The sequence below is a fragment of the Botryllus schlosseri genome, chromosome 3 (genome assembly GCF_051294905.1).
Source record: "Botryllus schlosseri isolate E-star chromosome 3, Bs_hap1, whole genome shotgun sequence".
Taxonomy (NCBI): domain Eukaryota; kingdom Metazoa; phylum Chordata; class Ascidiacea; order Stolidobranchia; family Styelidae; genus Botryllus; species Botryllus schlosseri.
The window spans coordinates 9,157,979-9,174,987 of NC_137238.1; the positions used below are offsets into that span (position 1 = coordinate 9,157,979).

The 17,009-nt window shown below is 39.4% G+C and overlaps 1 protein-coding gene and 2 long non-coding RNA genes across 4 annotated transcripts in view; 1 reads left to right on the forward strand and 2 right to left on the reverse strand.

Annotated features, from left to right (window-relative positions):
• Positions 1-17,009, forward strand: part of LOC145434828 (ARF GTPase-activating protein GIT2-like) — a 336,581-nt gene that overhangs the window by 40,849 nt on the left and 278,723 nt on the right. The gene's annotated exons all lie outside the window — the stretch shown is intronic.
• The window catches only part of LOC145434879 (uncharacterized), a 44,702-nt gene that overhangs the window by 3,574 nt on the left and 24,119 nt on the right, over positions 1-17,009 (reverse strand). The gene's annotated exons all lie outside the window — the stretch shown is intronic.
• LOC145435734 (uncharacterized) lies at positions 12,722-16,161 on the reverse strand. The gene is made up of 3 exons (XR_013913984.1): positions 15,590-16,161; positions 14,989-15,056; positions 12,722-13,992 (listed from the first exon to the last, which is right to left on the reverse strand). It is a non-coding gene; the product is annotated as an uncharacterized LOC145435734 (long non-coding RNA).

Sequence of the window (17,009 nt, forward strand, 5' to 3'; positions counted from 1 at the left end):
AATCATATACCTTAATACAACAAAATACTCCAATTAATTAAAAATGCAGACGGAAATGAGGTAACTCTATGCAAAACTTGGTTAAATTGGCATACACATCATTCATGGCATGGTTTAAGCTATACATCATCGTACATAATTAACAAATATTTTAATACTCCAAGGTTCGTTTACGCATATAATTCATGCGACGGTCTGTCCTGCCGTAAATTTATAACACAATAACACAGTTCAATAAAACGAAAATTTCATTCGGACAAGTTAGCCGACATTAAGGACGTCATGTCTTTAGTGCATTATCATCACCATAATCCTATTAATCGGACCGCATGTTACTACCCTTAACTAAGGTGTCGCTTAGTGGACACTGTCGGTTGTTTTAAATTTGATTGGCTTGATTAACTTTCGTTCCTTGTTTAGTTGATTAAGATTTATATTTTATATTGTTTATCATAAAAAACGGTTCGCACCTAAAGTATCTAGGATTTTGTTTTCGTTAAACTAGGGGGTCTTGGTCCCTAGGGTCCTGCTTATTTAAGGGCGTAGCAGTGTATAACGCCTAGGCGGAGGGATGTCGGCTCCTTGTACTTAAAACAATCAACATAACACCAATGGCATAGCCTTAGGGTTTCGAAAATCCTCACAGGACGGCTGACCAGGCTCGTATCGTGCGAAGATTTTGTAGTTCCCTATACACGTAGTAGTTATAAAAAATGCAGTAATCCACATAGTATTTACAAAATGCAGTACTCATAAGCGACACTATCGATTCAAATAAGCTGACCAGGCCTAAAGTTTCGCGTTTGCTTGAGACACTGTTGGCGACGAAATAAACATCAACATATATATCAGCGTAAATAATATATTAACCTTACGCCAGTCGCAATAAGGGGTCTGACCTTCAAATATTCCCGTAGGTCACTATAACGGGTTTTTTGAACAATGTACTGATCCACCAGGAAAATAGTAAGGGGATCGAGGCGCTTGGGCAAGGTTTTCAATCCATTGTGGTGTCAGTGTGCTACCGTGAGGATGAATTTGAACCGCAAAGGCGAACCATAGTCTCTTGGCTTTTTCATAGTCTCCTATGGCGGTTCGGATTATGTTTTGTTTCTCTTCACGTGCCTGTTCTTGTATGGATTTTGTATGGATTTTTTTCCACACCCGAACTTTTTAATAATTCAACAACCAATCGGAAGCCAGCAGTTCACCTACCATCTCTCACCAAATTGTATCAGCATGACGTAGCAACAATTTGATCGCTCGCGTAACTTTACAATTGTCTTATGCCAAACTTAAACTTATTACACTGCACAGTTTTATGCTACAATTGTTTTATGCCAAACTTAAACTTAACACTGCACAGTTTTATGCTCAACTTATTATTACACTGCACAGCACAGAGTGCACAGTATACACTGCACAGAGTGCGCAGTATTGTGAATTTATATCTGTACAGTACAGGCACACATACGGCAAGTCGGCAACCGCAATAGATGTTTAACGTTGTTACATTGTGTGGATGATAACATACCTGTCTCTTCGCATATACAATGCATAGCTGCACGTCGATTCATAACATGATGCCTAACAAAGATGAAAAGGAATTTTTGTCATTTTGCCAGATTTGGATGGGATTCGTATTTTAGATGTTTTCGTGATGGGTTTTGATCTGGACTAACAGATTTTCAAGGAGTGACGACCTGATGGCGGCATTCTTTTTCTCTGATCGGTGGTCAAGGAAGGTGTTTACTGTACTGCTATGGGTGAATGTGACTATAGCAGTGCCCAACAGTAAAATGATTTTGATAGTGACGCACGGCTGAATCCTTTAATAGAGACTCACGGCTGAATCCAAACTTGAGAACAACTCACTGTTGGAATCGGATTAGGATTGGTTATGTATAAACATACAAGATGTGGATTTAGACATGATCAAGAAATTTTAAATACCCTCATCTGTGATAGCTAGTCTCATAGGGATAGCCCACCCACGTTTCCCGATAGAATTTTGTGGTAGCAATGGGTAGTAGAAGTACCTTTCAACCTTTGATAGGTGAAAACAGTTGTTGTCTTGCAAACGAAATAATCAAAATATTCGATATCGACGTTGAACTCATGTTGACCAAGTTTTTAGCGCAGTACAGTGATGAGCATCGGAGTCCAATTAGAGCCAATTAAATGACTCAGATGGTCAAGTGGCCTAATTGGAAGAGACTGATAAGATCATATGTAGATCTGAAGGCGATGATTCTTTGCATTTTTGGGCGAATAGAATGGATGAGTATCTAATGCTCTTCAGTGTGGTTTAAAATTCCTGCATCTAATGCACCAGTGGAACGTGTATCCAGTGGATGTGGATTATTCTAAGGCCATGACGCCTCAACATATATGAGAATCTCCTTTTCACTTTAGTATTTTTCAAGTGTAACTCATTGATTTTATCTGCTGTCTGTCAAAACACACAATACCCTCCGTCCATTTGACTATTTGTTAGGTATGTGCATTGTGCACGTGAGTAATAATGAATGGCTAATGTTGTGTGATGTTTGTACAATAGGGCCGATCAAAAATAACTTTTTTTTATTATATTGGGTGGCTACTTGATAAAATTGTTACGTTGCATAAAAAGAACACTGAATCTGGCTTCATTTCAAAAAGTGGAATCAATGATATGAGATGAGAAAATTTTGGATTTGGAAATACATGGAGTATTTTTAGTGAGAAATGATTTCATATAATATAATTACATACTAGTTGCAAGTCGACTATTTTTTCATATCCAAAATATTCCACTCTAATAACTTAGCTTCTTCCAGTTGGAATTGAGCCAAATTTGATATGAATCATATTTTTACACAATCTAACAATATCATGAGGTAGCCGGTAAAATCCGAAAGTCTCTATTTGTAATTATTCCAAAATATTTTCTCTTAGCATTGCTTTTTACTGGTTGGAATTGAGCCAAATTTGATCATCTAACAATTTTAAGAAGTAGCCTCCTATTGGAGATTCTGTCCTCATTTTTGAGAATTTTTTTGGTAAATGTAGGGCAAATTCGACTAAGATAACAGTAAATCAGAACTAAAGTAACGCTCCGGCGACTATTTCGGGAGCTGAGCGGGAAAGTTGACCTTTTTTTGGTCAACCACCTGATATAATGTGAAAGCAAAACTGTACCTCTACAAAAACGTTTATCTGTTGATTCTTTACCAGCTTGTATCTAGCTAGACGTGAATTCGTAAGTTCTCTATCAGATAGTATGTAGACGTGAATTCGTTAATTCTCTATAAGCTATTTGTGAGCGGTCGTCGATGTGCTCGTAATAAAAACTGAATGCTTGTATTTGTGATATATCAGACTGACAAGACAGATATTTGATTTAAAGTTCTAAGATTAGTGAAGTTATCGTATTGGCGGCCTGTCTCGTCTATCTATAGCATCGGTAAATGGGGCCAGGAACTGTATGTTATCTGCCTAAATAAACATGTGCCAAGACTATGATAGGGACAAAATAAGCATGTTTGGCAAGCAAGGAATTCGATATCACCCAAGCAGGATTGAAAGCATATGTTGAACATGACTTCAATACTGTGACTTGGACTCGACTCGAGTCAAAACACTATGACTCGGACTTGACCCTTAAAACGGTGACTTGGACTCGGACTCGAGTCGGTAATGAATTGACAATGACTCGACTCGAGTCAAAACCACAAAAGTCAGATTGACTCGTGACTCGGAACCATGTGACTTGGTTACAACCCTGATAATTACTCCGTCAGGACTGCTGCCTAAACACGCAAGGAAATAAAACGAAACCGACTTTTTTGACCTCTTTTCCAGTAACGTCAGAATATTCGTTTATTGCTTTATTCTCATGCACTTGTTACCAACAGTGTGGCATCTTTAGTAAGATGATACTCTCCTTTCAGTGTCTTGAAAAAAGACGGTGGATATGAATTTATATGTAAATGATGTCGGTCATAGCTGTCTTATCACTTCCAAAATTGTTACTGGTTGAACGCAGTGATCTGAACCTTCCCTACATTGGACACTCTTCTCGCTGTGCTGCAGGCACATTTGACAACCATTTTATCTGACTATCATCAACTTTACTCTTCTCCAAAAACTCGTTGGTGTCGTTGAGATATATATCGGATCAGTAGTTCCATGTGTGGTGGATAAAACGGTGTTTCAAGAGATGTCTCCGGTTCTGGTCCAATAATCCATATCATTGGGCAATTACTAGGTGCGGCTTTCAGACGTTAAAATAGATATTTCTTATCGCTTGAGTTAACTGTTCGTGCAATTGCTTGGAATGGTCTGCGGTCTAGGAATAGCTAGCAAATGGGGTTAGCTTCTGCGAAGAATGATTTCGGATTTGACAGCCACGAATTCGGCAGATTAGTGTTCGATTCTCCTTTGCGATTAGCATATATGGTCGTTGCGACCATATTAATGCAAAATTCATTCCCATTGAGGCAGGTACATATTGCATCGAAAATATGCCCACAGCCGTCAACACGAATCTCGACATTATAACGTCGGTCTTTCATTGATGCTCGAACAATCCCACGGAGTGTGTGGTCTCGCATTGTCACTTGGAGTACAAACCCTGATTTATACTTCAATTCACCTTTACAAAAAGCATTTTTTGCATCATTGAATACTTCATGATGCCAGAAATAGACACCATTTCATCGACATTTCCAGCGGCCATGTTTCAACAGTACGACTACGAGAATATATAAAACGGACCGGTATTTATCCATGAATATATAGAATATACACAAGAATATAAGACAAGACGGATATGACAGGGTCACCATATTTTGGAAATCTAAAGAGGACACTTTTTTAGAATTTTCAGACTTGCAAAACTGGAGGAGAATTCTCAAAAAATATTACCAGGGTGTACCAGATCCACATTAAATGAACCGATGATTAGCTATCACAATAAATACGCCAGTTTGTTTCAGAACAAGTTGACCTAATGCGCAATATCGTACAGTGTTCATATCCACTGTATATGGCCGGAAAAATGGGAAGCCATTGATACATGAGAGAGACAGATGACATTCTTTTTCGTCTGCACCATCGAGATGCTTTAACGACGGAGTTGCGATACGGCCGCGAGGTCATCTGGTCTGCGCCCCCCAATTACCGAGGAAACAGCTTGCCCAGTAACCAATGATTTCACTTTTTTCGTCGTTTTTTTACGGTACTTGTGAGCCAAACCTGATTAAACTGAAGTATGCTAGCGTATTTTCTCTTTTCGTTAAATTCTATCATATCCGTTTCCCTTATTCTTTTATTCTAAATATTCAGGTAGAAATACTGGTCTATTTTATAAATCTTGTAGTCGTACCGATACAACATGTCGATGAAGTGGTGGTGTCTATTTCTGGCATGATGAAGTAAGTATTTCAACGATGCAAAAAATACTCTATGTAAAGGTGAATTGAAGTATAAATCAGGACTTGCCTACTTTAAGTAGCGATACGTGACTAGTCCGATCACACTCACACACTCCACGGAATTGTTCAAGCATCGATGAAAAACCAAATTCATAAGGTTGAGATTTGTGTTGACGGCTTTGGGTATATTTTGGACTCAAAATGTGCCTGCCACTATGGGAATGAATTCTGCTGTCATATATATGGTGGGTGTCAAAGACACAATCATTCTTTGCAGAATCTTCCCCGGATATTAACAGACTCCAAGCAATTGCACGCCCAGTAACTCCATCGATGAAAAATATTCATTTGAACGTCTGAAAGCCGCATCTAGTAATTGCCCGATGATATGGGTATCAGCCGAAAATATTCGGGTTCATTTCAATATGAATAAACTATTCAATTGTACATTGAAGTTCTGTGCCTCCAAGAAGCTGTTCATTTATTGTTGAACCAAATTGAAACCAGCAGCGAGAGAACTATATGAGGATTTATACATGTAAACTAAATGGCCTATGGCCAGGTAGGCTCCTTTAAAACTATACCTTACCTTTCATCTCAGTTGGCGGTATAGGAGATCCCCCAACCATGAAATGTGTATACTGTATATCTCGTAAGCGAGAGACATCCTGTTCTAGAGTAATTTGCCTCTAGTATAAAACTGCTGATTCTCTCGTATCAGCAGACTCATTTGCTAAACCTACTTGTAACTTGTAACAACGTCTGAAATATATTCGTATGTCATGCGTCTATCTGCGTCTTAAGAAGATCTCACCAGGATACAGGATTCCAGGTTAAGTAGTCAGTCAGCTAACCCTATAATACTTTGGTTAGCTATACTTCTACTCACCAGGACAATATACCATGTATTGTTGCAGCGGTTATAGTAGGCGGTTTTCATGAATGAGAGTGTGGCATTTCTCAGTTTTCACATTCGTCGTTTACATTGGGATCAGATTCTTTCACATTCGTCGTTTACATTGGGATCAGATTCATCATCTGAGTCAACATTGATAAATACGGCTTCTGGAGCAGAGTAAGAAGAGTCCTTTTCAATGATTTCTGAATGAAATATTGTAATTGCTTCCCTAGCATGAATGACAACCTGAACTTTTTCACTCTGTGCTGCAACTGGCTCATTAGCAGCGCTATTCCCACCCTTCTACCACTATCAATTTGTTTTGGAGGATTAGGTATGTCAAAAATTGTGGAAACTGCAGTCCGTATCCATTAGGGTTAACATACGTATTCTTTTACGAGGATTTGTCCTCTTTGGCTTTTTCCCCTATTTTTTGGGATTTTGTCCTCTTTTTTGAGATTTTGGCCATATTCACAGCAAAATTCGACTGAGATGCCGTAAATCAGCACCGAAGTGACGCCCCGGCGGGTATTTCGGGAGCTGAGTGGAAAGTTGACTTTTTTTCAACCACCCGACATTATGGAGGAAAAAATGTAATTTGGGCACCGAGCTTTTTAGTCCACCACCCGACAATGTGAACGAAAAAACTGTATTTTGGGCACCGAGAACGTTGACTTTTTTTTAGTCAACCGAACCGACTACAAAGTGATAAAAATTTCCTATTTTTTGAGAATTTTCCTCCGGTTTTGCAAGCATTAAAATTCTGAAAGTCTATTGTCAGATTTCTAAAATATGGTAACCGTTGTATCAATACTTTCCGGTTGTCTGATGTCTGTTTAACCTGACCTGGCTCAAGGTGTTTCTAAGATGCACTATCTAAACGTTCAAGAAAACCGCTGAATAAAACTAGAGTAGCACACGCTTCACATAATCTAGATGCATCTGTTGGTTGCCACTTGTCTCGTCTCATATTAACTGCCAACTTCTGACGACATTGAGGATTCTTTGGAAACCAAAAGAGGACAGATCAGGCACCGTCAGATACTTTTTTCGCTTCTTTCCTGTGCTACTACTACCAGTACTACGTGCTTCATTTTTCAGACCTATTATATTGAATGAAGCGATTGAAAAAAACAATCAAATCTATGATTAAATCCTGCCTCCCCACCGTTCACTGACTTCCTTTTCCTCGTACTAGAGTTACAATTAACAGCAGCACAATCAGCCATGTTTGCGCAGCAAAACCCAACCTATTCCACATCCACAAGCGTTGAAATCAATGCTGAGCTTACCAGACTAGTTACGATTCAGTTGTGCAACAGTTCTCGCTCGATGAAAATACGGTCGGACGACTTGTCATAGTTGAGTGACTTGTCACAGTTGAGTGACTATGAACGTAAGTGAGCTTACACTTCAGGATTCCCGGAGTACTTTCCCACTCTTCGAGTCGACTTCGTTATTATTCAATTATCATTCTGATACATTGGGCTATTGCACCATAGTTGTCTGATGACCTATTAAATCAAACTGGGGAAATGACTGATGGTTTTCTGACGGGACAGACGGGTGATCTTCGAACTTCAGACTACAATACCGCAAGTTATCTCAGTCAAAAAGTGATTGAGTTGATTCGGACGCTGTAATACCAGTTTACTGTAATAGTTTTTAAATAACTGGTTCGTGGTACAGAACTTGAATATAGCTTTCAATACAACATCCATTGTAGCAGTATATTTATTAAACTCGAAGACTTTTCGGGTGCCTCTTTTCAAGAGTTATCGGCACACTAAAGGGATTTAAACAGATTTAAAAGCAAAACCAAAAAGGCAAAGTATGACGCAACAATCAAAATCACAGACCATGAAATTCGCATCGTATCAATGGCAACAATAACAAACTACGAAGTATACGGACATACGGTACTGTACTAGCAGCACAATTTGTAAATAAACAATTACACGCACGGAACAACACGCACTAATGAGAAATTTGTAGGTTATAGAGGAAATCTTTCTGTCTGCATAAAATAGGTTTGCTCAACTGAATAATAGTAGACTCCAACACTTTTAAATGAAACACAGACCTACCACGCGCAATGACAGTGAACATATTGTCATCATAGTGCTGTGCACAGGCAAGGTTTTCGCTCAGATGCTGACCGATTGACGAAGCATATGCTTGGTAATCATCATAGCAGTCTGTTTTTGCAGCCAATTTGCACTGACGTGCGAGCTCCGTGCGATCATTTGCGCATGTTTTTGACCGAATCAATTTTGGGATATGCTGCTTAATACGCTCAAACAATCTTTGAGATGTACGTCCTACATACCTACTATCACAGTGGCACTTGTATTGGTAAACAACATTACTTGCATCAAAGGCAGGAAGTACATCTTTTCGAGAGTTGGGTAACAAGGGTTTCGTCGTGTACACTACATGCGTGTTAACGCTGTAGTAGCAACGGTGAACAGCCGATTTAATAAGCTTTTCAAATCGGCTAGACACGTTACCTAGCCAAGGTAGGTGTAAAAATGCCGGGCATTTTTCTGGGCCATATTTTGGAGCTGTATCCGATATTTTCAATACCCTAGAGATGGAGCATTTTAATATGTGGTCCGGATAGCCATTTTTGGAGAGAATCAAGTGGATATCATCCAATTCGCGTGACAGTTTTTCCGGTGAGCAGAGGCGCAAGGCGCGATTAACGAGAGATGAAATGAGGTTTAATTTACGCCGCTTCGGGCAGAATGAATCCCAACGAATATAATGACCAGTGAAAGTAGGTTTTCTGTACACCGACGTTAAAAACGTTTGTCCTGATCTCTCTACTAAGACGTCTAAAAAGGGAAGGGCAGCATCAGTTTCCTTTTCCACGGTAAATTGTAGAGCTGGATGGAGACAATTCAATTTTTCGAAGAAATTATTACACTCTCGCTCATTTTTAAAGGCAACAAAGGTGTCATCGACATATCTAAAATAGAGGAGAGGTTTTGCGACGTTTTCAAACAATTTCTTTTCATGGTATCCCACGAATATATCGGCCAGACTAGGTCCCAACGGTGAACCCATCGAATTACCATTGCATTGACGGAACATCGTGTCAATAAAGCTGAATTCAACGCTACTAGTAGCAGTTTGCAACAATTCAAGAAATATTTCACGCGGTAGTTTCGGAGGTTCAAGCGTGCCATCATAAAGCGCGTCTGTGCAGATTTCAAAAGTTTCCGACAATGGTACGTTAGTAAAAAGACTTTTCACATCAAATGAGCTAAGAAATACATTGGACGGATCTAATTTGGCGCGTTTTAATTCGTCTACAAACGTGAACGAGTCGCGAACGCAGTGGTGCGTATACAAGGATCGAACTGGCTCAATGACGGTGTTAAGCCATTTGGCTAAATTATGCTGTGCCGATCCACACATAGACAATATGGGGCGAATAGGCACGTTACCTTTATGTGTTTTCGGTAAACCGTACATACGCGGCCGTTGTGATCCCGTTGGGCGTAGAGACTCGTACAGATTTGAAGGAAGTACTCCATCCTTCTTCAGTTTGAGAAGGCGACGCTGCAGCTTCATTTCTAACTTGCGCGTGTTATCGTTCATGTCGGAAGGACCCAGGTTGGTGAACTTTGACGAATCTTGAAGAATGGATTCCATTTTCATGTTGTAATCTGCCCGGTTCAAAATCACAACTCCAGAACCTTTGTCAGGTTTTGTGATGCAAATTTTTTCGTTTGAACGTAAGGATTTGATGGCTTTAAGACAATCCTTGTTCATCAGAAAATCACCGGCGTCCACTGGGGTACCACAATACGCATGTGCAAGATCACTGAGCTTAGCTTTCATCGCAAAAAATATTCCGGAGATAATGGTCTATGGTGTTGTAGTTGACCAATTAATACCTCGAAATCAGCGAATATTTCTTCTCTCTTAACGTTGTTGGGAGGCAAACAAAAATCCAATCCATGAGACAATACAAATTCTTCGATATCACTGAGTTTATAACTAGAGAGATTTGCTATGATTTTCTTCCCCGTACTTGGCGAATTTCCAAACCGATTTTGAAATAAAACTTTGAGGTTACGGTCATACTTCCTCTGGTTCTCCTTTTCCTTGCGAGTGTCAATAATACTCAGGTAACGGCAAAAACGCATCAAGTCAAAAAATGACAGGAAATCTCTGACTTCTTGTTGAAGTGATCGACATTTCTTCCACCAGTGTGGTATAGAAGATTTCTTTTTCTCGATCTCATCGAAAAGAAATGCCCGTTCGATGTTGGGGTTATGTCGAGCGCGAGACTTGTCGATTCTACTCCTGATGCGCTTCGGAACTACTCGTAGTTCAACGCATTTCTTTAGGTGATCTATTGACGACCGCAAAGCTCTGATCTTCCCTCGGCTCTTGACTAACAAATTCAATTTGTTCATCTGAGCGACACTGTACCTTTTCCGGAAGTACTTAAATAGCTGGTTCGTGGTACAGAACTTGAATATAGCTTTCAATACAACATCCATTGTAGCAGTATATTTATTAAACTCGAAGACTTTTCGGGTGCCTCTTTTCAAGAGTTATCGGCACACTAAAGGGATTTAAACTGCTCACCGGAAAAACTGTCACGCGAATTGGATGATATCCACTTGATTCTCTCCAAAAATGGCTATCCGGACCACATATTAAAATGCTCCATCTCTAGGGTATTGAAAAAATCGGATACAGCTCCAAAATATGGCCCAGAAAAATGCCCGGCATTTTTACACCTACCTTGGCTAGGTAACGTGTCTAGCCGATTTGAAAAGCTTATTAAATCGGCTGTTCACCGTTGCTACTACAGCGTTAACACGCATGTAGTGTACACGACGAAACCCTTGTTACCCAACTCTCGAAAAGATGTACTTCCTGCCTTTGATGCAAGTAATGTTGTTTACCAATACAAGTGCCACTGTGATAGTAGGTATGTAGGACGTACATCTCAAAGATTGTTTGAGCGTATTAAGCAGCATATCCCAAAATTGATTCGGTCAAAAACATGCGCAAATGATCGCACGGAGCTCGCACGTCAGTGCAAATTGGCTGCAAAAACAGACTGCTATGATGATTACCAAGCATATGCTTCGTCAATCGGTCAGCATCTGAGCGAAAACCTTGCCTGTGCACAGCACTATGATGACAATATGTTCACTGTCATTGCGCGTGGTAGGTCTGTGTTTCATTTAAAAGTGTTGGAGTCTACTATTATTCAGTTGAGCAAACCTATTTTATGCAGACAGAAAGATTTCCTCTATAACCTACAAATTTCTCATTAGTGCGTGTTGTTCCGTGCGTGTAATTGTTTATTTACAAATTGTGCTGCTAGTATAGTACCGTATGTCCGTATACTTCGTAGTTTGTTATTGTTGCCATTGATACGATGCGAATTTCATGGTCTGTGATTTTGATTGTTGCGTCATACTTTGCCTTTTTGGTTTTGCTTTTAAATCTGTTTAAATCCCTTAAGGGTGGAGGCCAAAAAGCTGAGTAAAAACATCCTGGATTTTCGCTTAATCTGCGAGTTCCAAGATCTCCCGATTTAGAAGTAGATGATCCGCACGCCAAAACATTGGATGTTCGTGCGAAGTTAGTAGATCTACAAATCCAGGATGTAGGACGCTATTGCGTCAAAATGACGCAAAATGTAGTGATCCGTGGAAGGTTGCCATGTCAACCAATCGACTTCGTAGTGAATATTGCTTCAATGGCAATGCTGATTGGAAATGTTGTCGATTTTGGTCATGTGCTATGAATGCCGTCGTTTCCTAGGTAGACTTATGAAATTGATTTGAAGCCACTTTGCAGCTTTAATGCATATTACTCTGTAGTTTATTCACAGTTATAAGTTCTAAAGACGGCATTGCAAGCTGGTACTGTTGTTATTACTGTCTGTAGTATGGATATTTTGGACATCGTAGATGGCAGTTCGGACAACGAGAATACAATTGTTATGCCTAGGCATTACTTGGCAGACATATCGGACTCATTTGTAAAATACCCAGAAAATGAATTCGATGACCGCTACAGATTTTACAAGGGAGCTACGGTAATTCTATTGGACATGATTAAAGACAGCCCATGGTTGGATGTACGGTGCCAAGCTTTGCACCCCATGATGCAATTACTCTGTGCTCTCCGATTTTTTGCTACATCATTTTCAACAAACAGATGCTGATTTGATTGGTGTGTAAGCCGGACAACTGCACGCCGAATAATCCACTGCATTTCTCGGGCATTATCAGAGAATAGAGAAAATTTATCCCACGATTGGATGATTCGTTACCAACAAAGAGTGATTTCTTTGACATAGTGGAGTTCCAAATGTCATCGGTTGCATTGATGGTACCCATATCCCAATAAAGTCCCCAGGTGGCTCTGTACCAGAAAATTTATCGTTGCAGGAAGGGATATTTTTCTTCGAACTGTCAAATGGACTGCAATGCCAAGAGAATACCGGTAGTGACTAATGCTGTTGTGCTGGGAGACAGAGGCTCTATGCTCTAAAAATGTACCTGATGACTCCATTAACAAATCCACAGCTTGCACAAGAAAAAAAATACAGCTATATGTACTCAAAGACATGCATGCTGATCGAGCAATGCTTTTGCGTTCTGAAACAGCGTTTCCAGATGTTGCTAAATCCTATGCGAATGCAAATCGAAAATACCGTCCTGGCAATCATTGCAACCATATGTTTGAACAATTTTGCTACAAAAACCAATGAGCCAGTTCCTGATATTGTAGTTACTCCCGAGGAAGCTACGGATATAACATCTGAAGTTGGATACACTGACGCAATAGCCTATCTTGAAAATAAGATCAACACATATTTCTACTAATTATGTTTATTTTAAAATTTTAACAAACACAGTAAACCGTGCTGGTGTAAAAATAATAAAGAGAATGAAATGTGCATGACTTCGTGGAATGAAAGATTTAACTACAATTGCACTGTAGGTAATAAACAAAGAGCAGTGTCCCATTATTTGTATTCAAATTGACAAATATGAATTGAAAAAAATGTACCAAAATATTTGCGCCATCGACAATACCTATAAAGCGAGGAACACTTGGCAGGCGGGCACAATGAAATATTATTAAGAAATGTTGCATTTCAAAAAATGTGCACCGTCAATAATACCTATAAGCAATGTTCCCTCTAAGCTACTCACGTGCGCAAATGCGCAGTGCTGACATGGTCTCTGCGTACAGAAAATCCAAGTTGCGCACGAAAAAATCCGAAGTGATGACTTTTTTTACAGACGTTTACGCACTGTTGTCCAAGGGTCTGTAGTGAGTTGCTGAGTGTGCGCAAACTCGTCGAAAATTAGAGGGGACAGGCAGGCAGGCACAATGAAATATTATAAAGAAATGCTGCTTTTCAGAAAATGAGTAATCGGCTATTTACATAACTTGACAGGAAGGCACAATGAAATAATTGAACACAGAAATATTGCATTACAGATGTCACTAATTCCTCAATTGTCCAAGTTCTAATCTATATTTTTCCATTTTTATCGCATGTTCTTCGATACGCATTTCGAATTCTTGCTTTCTGAAATATCTTTCTTCGTCTCTCATGTCTTTTCTTTCTTTGAGCTCATCAATCTTCGACACCATCAGTTTAATTCTCAGCTCATTGTTTTTCTGAATTAAAAGAAGTTCATATTGACTCTGCGATGAGGTAGTAACGTATGATTAAACTTGCGATGAGGTAGTAACCTATGATTAAACTAAAACTTGTATTAGGAAGCCAATCACAAAGAAATCATTTGTAAATTCTCCCTGCCTTGTTGGCTGATATTTTTTCCACTAATGGCTGATATCAATATCTGTTTCCAAGTGGGGTATCCATTCGATATGAGCGGTGAACCAATAATCGGTCAGTCTCTAGTCATTAAAAGCTTGTAATTCTGCAACCAGCTGATCATAGTGCAGAAGTGGTAGTTTTCATTGTATTGTATATGTATACCAGAGGCCGACTGATATAGGAGTTTTGGGCCGATACCGATAAAACCAATATCTAACCCCTTCACCGATAACCACTATAGCCTATATTCAAATTGTGTGGAATACCTTAAAATGCGCATTTGAAAACCTTCAGGGCATCTATCTGAACAGCTTTACAGCCAATGCTATACTTGGACAGGAAATAAACTAGAAAGGCTGTATCAGGACACCTGTAAAGTGTAATATATGTGAAATATATCAATATTCTCAGTCTAGTGGTCAAAGATTATAGTTTATGGACTTCCTATCACCATGCTGTGACCTCACGAAAACTGCCCATATATATTCATTTCCAATGGCCGATACCAATAATTCTTTCAAAGAGTGATATCGAGTCTATATTATCGGCAAAGCGATATAATCGGTCAGGCTCCATTGTATACCATCTTATATCAATTGTTACAGGATTGTAACTATGTGTATTGCACTGGTAATCAGCAATCTTTCGAGCAGTCAAACACCATTTCCAACTCTATCGTTCGCAGATACACTTCACTAGCAAACTCAGTACAATGTGGGAATTTTTTACATAACAATAGTTGGGGCAGTGGAGCAAAAGTTTGCCAAACTGCAAGATTGTCTATTTTGAAATATCAACCCGACATGAAATTCAAATGAGTTTAAGCTACATACCAGGTGGCAGATCGGCAGATCACTTGTCTTTGTCACGCATGTTGACTGCGATTCCATGTAGCTTGTTTCTGGAAAACATGTGAATGTTTCAGAAGGATTTGAGGCTATACGTATGTTTACATATGCACAATGCACATGCATATTTGCCAGTATGGTGGAAAATACTGAAACCGATCATTTGGCGACTAGCAAAAAATCATTATAAAATCGCTGAATGTTATGACAAGAACGTTTGATATCGTGAATGCATTCCCTTGAATACACCAGTGGATAAGAATTCGATATAATATACATCTACACTCGTACAATTGATATGTTAGCAAAAAGTAGTGATGACAATAACAAGAGTTGCCTCTGACACGAACCGATCATCATCATGGGGAACACTTCTCGATGCGGTCAATATATCGAACGAGTTCTCATTACTCTCTCGCAATATAACTTACATGATTGATTTTCTGCAGTAACTACAGACAATACGGTGGAATCACTTTTAAAATGATGTTCAAGTGGCTGATCCTATGATGGTATGACAGCTCTATAACCATTAATTTACTGATATGCGCCACATTATGGATATAATCAATGTCTACAAATTTACCTTGAAATAAATAGCACCATCACCGGGTCAGATACCATATCTTCAGTCACTCTTCCAATTGAATGTTCTGAAAGCCTTAACAGGCATTTTCAGTTTGGGCACTTTCTGTTGTTTTGAAGCAACCTTCAATTACTGTTCTGTTCTTTTGCCATGTTTGGCGATGTAGCATTTCACGGCTTGGTTGATTGTATCCAATGCAAGAGAACGGCGGAACTCATTCATTACATAATTTGTATGCAATTATCATTATCATTAAACATTCTGTAATAACATGATCATCAGTCAATAAGAAGCACAATTGAGTACCGGTAACAAAATATCGTCAACATGCGATCTTCACTATCTTTATAACGAACCTCAGATAAGCAATTCCAATCTACAATGTCCTAACTATTACAAACCTCGCCAAATTTATATGCTTGTGTACCTTAATCGAGACTTTAATCCTGGTGGCGACCAGGATCAAGAAGCAGCAGTCTATACTCAGTTGGTTGTGGCAGAATCTTACTAATCTACCTTTCTGGTCCGCAGAAAATCCAGCAACGTGCAAAATCGCCAGATCTATTATTTGATCTATATTTTGGCCTCCACCCTTAGTGTGCCGATAACTCTTGAAAAGAGGCACCTGAAAAGTCTTCGAGTTTAATAAATATACTGCTACAATGGATGTTGTATTGAAAAATGTAATAGTTTTATGTGACAGATGATCGTCTTAAGCGTAGCGCACATTTGCGTAATTCGTACGCGCGTACAGGGCCACTGTGATAAGATTGTTCAAGCAGCATATCCCTTGACTGATTCGGTCAAAACCATGCGCAAATGATCGCACGGTGCTCGCATGTCAGTGCAAATTGGCTGCCAAAACAGACTGCTATGACGATTACCAAGCATATGCTTCGTCAATCGGTCAGCATCTGAGTGAAAACCTCGCCAGTGCACACCGCAATATAAAAACAATATCTTTACTGTCATTGCGCGTGGCAGATCTTTGTTTCATTTAAAAGTGTTGGAGTCTACTATTATTCAGTTGAACAAACCTATTTTATGCAGACGAATAGATTTTCTTGATAACCTACATTTTTCTCATTAGTGCGTGCAAATCTTTTCGTCTGCATAAAATAGGTTTACTGTTTATTTACAAATTGCGTTGCTACTATAGTACCGTATGTCCGTATACTTAAAAGTTTGTTACTGTTGCCATTGGTACAATGCGAATTTCATGGTCTGTGATTTTGATTGTTGCGTTGCTGACGCTCGGCAGCGACAACATGCGGCACAGCGCTAAATTTATTCTCACTTTTCGTTCAGCGATGACGTAAGCTCTCGTTTTGGCCAACTTAGTGAGAGAGTGAAAATCGTATACGCGCGTACGAATTACGCAAATGTGCACTAGGCTTTACACACTCGCGAAGGGGAACAA